Genomic DNA, 4,752 nt, shown 5'->3' with positions numbered 1-4,752 from the left:
GTGATGTTATTATTATGAGTTTGAGAAGATAGGAATTTAGTTATCATGGCATTAGAAGGTAATGGAAATTATGTGTTTGATGATCTCACAAACTACAACAAGGTTTCTACTAATTCAGCCCCGAATTATCAAACATCTTCTGCGAGTTGGCATTCTGCCATTGTGGGCTGTGTTGTGAACATGAACCACCATTCATCTGTTCAAGCAACAACACAGTGCTCGTTTCGACCTGTTAACTCTTCTTATAACTTAGATGAACTCCTGCCATTTTCAGTCCAAGTCCTGGACAATGTGAACAGAAGAAACGCAGCAGGATTGTCCAGCACTCCTTCGATTGATTTATGCATCAAAAGTTTCGCACACCTTAAGGGGTAAAGCTGAAGTATACTATCCTATATTCCCTGCAGCAGAATTTGATTACAGAGGAAGAAGGTGCATGCTCAAGGGTGCTGGATTGTTGAACTCTTTCCATGCAGAGGCAGTCTCTGACATAGCATATCTCCAGAACAACCTACCCACTTCAACATTGCAGAAGAAAACCCCTTGAGATATGGCGTGGAAAAGAAGCTCAGAATAAAACATTTGGGGACCTTTGGAATTCCACAATGCACATAATATGGATGAGAACCAAACAAGTTTCAATAGGTATGGGGAAAATTTTATGTGAAACAGATTCAAAGAATGTGTTATAATATCTTTTTAAAAGAATAAAAGAATAATATCTTTTTAAAAGAATAAAAGAATACCGTCTTCTTCCTACGCCCGTAGGATTAGGATTACAAAAATGATTATACCAAAGGATGGCAAGATTTGGTAGCCGGATCCCACATAGCCGGCAGCAGATATGCCCGTCCATTAACTCCGCGGGCATTGTAGCTCGCCCCACTTGTTTCATCCATCAGAAGCTCCCCGGGGAAGCCCGGGTAAGCCCCCTTTCCATATATTCCGGAGCAGGCGGAGACGGCCTCTAAAGGTGCAGCGGCATCCCCTTGGAAGTAGCCGGTGTTGAACGGATTAGTGGCTGCTCCTGCCAGAACAGCGGCAATGTTGATGATCATGCCATCGATGCCCACGTCTGCGTTTGGTGCCACCAGGGGAGGAGTCTGGGGTCCATACATGGGCTGATGAAACGGCCACGCGCACTGCCCAGGGCACTGACTCGCAGAATTCCCAACCCACGCGTATGGAATTAGCTGCTCATGCTTCTCCTCCTTCCCCTGCATCATTCGGCTTCCTGTACTTGATAATACATTGAGATTGAGATTGGCATGGAATCCGCAGGAGCTCATGCAGAAACCCTCCACGGTGACATCCTTGGAGGTGAGCACCAAGTACACAGCATTGGCATTTCCGGGTGATTTCCTCGGTGGCAGAGCACCCGACTTGAGGGCAGCTTCAACCAGAGCAGCAATGTCAGTCCTCTTGAGTGACTTGCCGAGGGAGTATCGTTGGTCCACCTTCTGTTTTCCAAGCATTACAACACTGGATGTGGATGTGGATGGGGCGGCCTTGTTGTTAGAGTGGGTGCCCTCGTACTTGTGCGTGGTCTTCCACCAAGTGGAGGTGGAGGGCTGATTTGCTTTTCCCTCTGACGTCTTTGCCCCAAGAGATTGTACAAAATCCCCCACAATGGAGCGTTGAACAGGGGTGAACTGCCCATACCAAATCAAATGGAGAGGGATCACCCCACTGGCAGAGAGCAGAGGACCATCATGGTAAGTCAAAACAACAGATGCCTCTTCCACCAAAGCAGCAAGTTTCCTGGACTGTCCACCAGCAGCAGCAGATGCCCACAATACCGCCATACAAAACACGCCCATCTGCAGGATCACAGTGAGTCGAAGCCGCGAACCACAAGCAGCCATTTGAATTTTGAAGGCAAGCTGGTAAAATACCTTGCAACCTTCACTATCACTATGGATCGATCAGAAGAGATCCAAAGGAATCGAACTCGCTTATAACAACAATCAAGAAAGAATGAAGCTACAAACACTGGTAGTGGGATAGAGGAGGGAAGAAAAGATGGTTGTGAGATTGAAGAGCAGAGTAGAGGGATGGGGCTTAAGTAGGGGGAGTTGTGGAGGACGCGGTTACGCAGAAGGAGGTGGGGACAGCAATGGACAGAGGGGTGCCATGCTGGCCGGCATTACAGAAATAATTAACATTCACCGCGTAGGTAAAGAGGTTTTGGAACGTTCCAAATGCCAAATCCTCCGTTAGAAAAAGTGATGTGGTGCGTGCAGGTGAGGTGAGTGGATGGAGATATTCCTAATTTCCTGCTTCCTTCCCAATCTCCTCTTCCTCATGGATGCGCGTGCGTCTCCACTATCCTTCAGTGGAGACAACTATCCCGCCGCTAACTGAGTGTCTCTTGTGGTCGTGGGTCCCTACAGATGGAGCCGTGGGGGCTAAGTTTAACTGACGCATCCATTATCCTTCAGTGGAGACAACTATCCCGCCGCTAACGATGAGTGTCTCTTGTGGTCGTGGGTTCCCTACAGCTGGAGCCGCGGGGGCTAAGTTTAACTGACGCTAACTAAAAGATATAGCATCCTATTACTCAACATAAATATATTGTTATAAGGCTAGGCGGTTGAGATATGTTATCCATGTCCTTATCTTTTATAAAATTAATCAATGTTTACGGCTTCTATTTAATTTAATTTAATGGCACTTTAATCCACTTTTGTCACTCCTTTAAACAGTATGCCATGTGTGCTTGTGCTAAATCATTTCTTAAACTCTTTTCTTGGTTAAGCTTACTTTTTAGCTTTGAGAAAAATTGAGTCCAAGTCAAGGGAAATGTGTGGGAAAATGTCAATAAAATATAGACTTCACCAATAATTTTATAGGTTTTGTACATGCATATTTTATTATAAAGGGAAGAGGCAAATTTTAATTTTATTGATAAGTCTCGTCTCAAAGATGAAGAAACCTAGTCCAAGTTCAAAAGCAGTGTAAAGGGAGCATATATTCTAGCATTCCTAAAAGTCATGAATCACGTAGAAAATCTATATCGTTAGCATACTATATTCATTGTTTGATCCAAATCAAATGTATTCTCAACTTGAAGAATTTTCCATGATCGTCAATGTAATGTTCTACTAAACAAAATACACCATCCTATTTTTTTCATTTCCATTCACTAAACACTAATGAAATCCATAACTCATTGAGTTTTACAACCTCCATATTGCCTCTCACATTTGGTTGTGATCTCCTACCTTTAGTGACTACTATAATAAACTCTATTCTCCAATAAACTCCCACTATATATACTTCGCTTGTAGATGGTGAGTATTCTCCATCGTTGCTTACCTCCATTTGTCAAGGTAGTTATAGTAGTGGTCCTTAAAAGTTAACACACGGCGTGTGCATTAGGAATGCACTTGTTTGACTGATCTATCAATAGTTATGCATATTTGTTTAAGTTTTGCTAGCAAAATTCTAACTCTTTATTATATGACATGTACCTTCACTTATGTTCTCTTAGTACAGAAGCCTTAATTATATACGTTAGAATCAATGGCATCTACATGAGACACTGATCCCCTTTGCTACAATATTTGAAGGCAACAACCTACAATAGAAACCAATCCCCATCGCTTCAAATATTTGTAGGCATCGACCTACTTCATTGAGTTTGCTTTCCACTCCTACCTTCATCGAGTCTGCTTGTTGCTTCTGCCTTCACCACCTTTGTTAGCTACTTCTTCCTTCACCAAGTCTGCTTCTCCCAAAACTTGTCGTTTTTTACCTCTTCTCAACAACATGAACTTGTACAACGTGCCACGTATCTAATTTTACAAATCAGATTCTAAATTTTTTATCTGAGGCACCTTTGCATGTCTCCTCAGACCTCTGAAATTTTCAAAGTATGAAGATTCCCATAAAATAAGTTATAGCAAAAAATCCAAACTATCTTGTTTGAAGCCGATTTCAGGACTATTCAATAACCCTAAATTCCACAGGGCACATCTCCAAAATTGTAATGAACCAAATTACCAAATTTTTACCATAGATGCATAGAGATTTCTTCTTTGTCTCCTCCAAATTTCATAGTCTCAAACATTATAATAAAAAGATTATAACAAATATGCCAAGCTATCACGTTTGAAGCATACATCTTGAGCATTAAAAGAAACCCTAACTTCCTTACTGAATATCTCCAAAATTATAGTGAAAAAAGACGTGAAATTTCTACCATAGGGAGATAGAGATATCTTCTCTACCTCCTTTAGATTTCACAGTATCAAACATTCCCAAAAAACGAGTTAGAGAAAAAACTCCAAGCTGACCTTTTTGAAGCATATTTTAAGATCATTCAAGAACTGTGACTTCCTTCAAGCATATCTTTGGAATTATAGTGAATAAAACTTTAAAATTCCTCCCAAAATACCTAGAGATGCTTTCTTCGTCTCCTCTACGTTTCAGAGTTTGAGACATCTCAAAACTAATGTCATATCGAAAATTCTAGGCTAACCTATTTGAAGCATACTTGAGGAGCATTTAAGAACCAAAACTTCATCAAAGCATGTCTCTAGAATTATAATGGTGTAGATTCTAATATTTCTACCACATGTACATGAATATTTAAACTCCACCTACTCTGCATTTCATTGTCTGAAACATCTTAAAAGAAAAGTTAAAGTGAAATTTTCAAGCTGACCTGTTACCTCGACAAATCACATTTTCGCTCCACCTTTATGATCTAAAGAGTATTTCCAAGCTTTTGTTGTGCGCCTTATATCT

At 41.2% G+C, this 4,752-nt stretch overlaps 1 pseudogene; it reads right to left on the bottom strand.

Moving 5' to 3' along the window:
• Positions 1 to 730: 730 nt before the first annotated feature.
• Positions 731 to 2,055, bottom strand: LOC149227535 (protein EXORDIUM-like 2 pseudogene; annotated as a pseudogene).
• Between the last annotated feature and the right edge of the window lie 2,697 nt (positions 2,056 to 4,752).

Source organism: Pinus tabuliformis, chromosome J (genome assembly GCF_031772625.1).
Source record: "Pinus tabuliformis cultivar Carrire ecotype Pingquan chromosome J, CPIR1, whole genome shotgun sequence".
Classification (NCBI taxonomy): domain Eukaryota; kingdom Viridiplantae; phylum Streptophyta; class Pinopsida; order Pinales; family Pinaceae; genus Pinus; species Pinus tabuliformis.
This window is presented reverse-complemented; position numbering and strand designations above follow the sequence as displayed.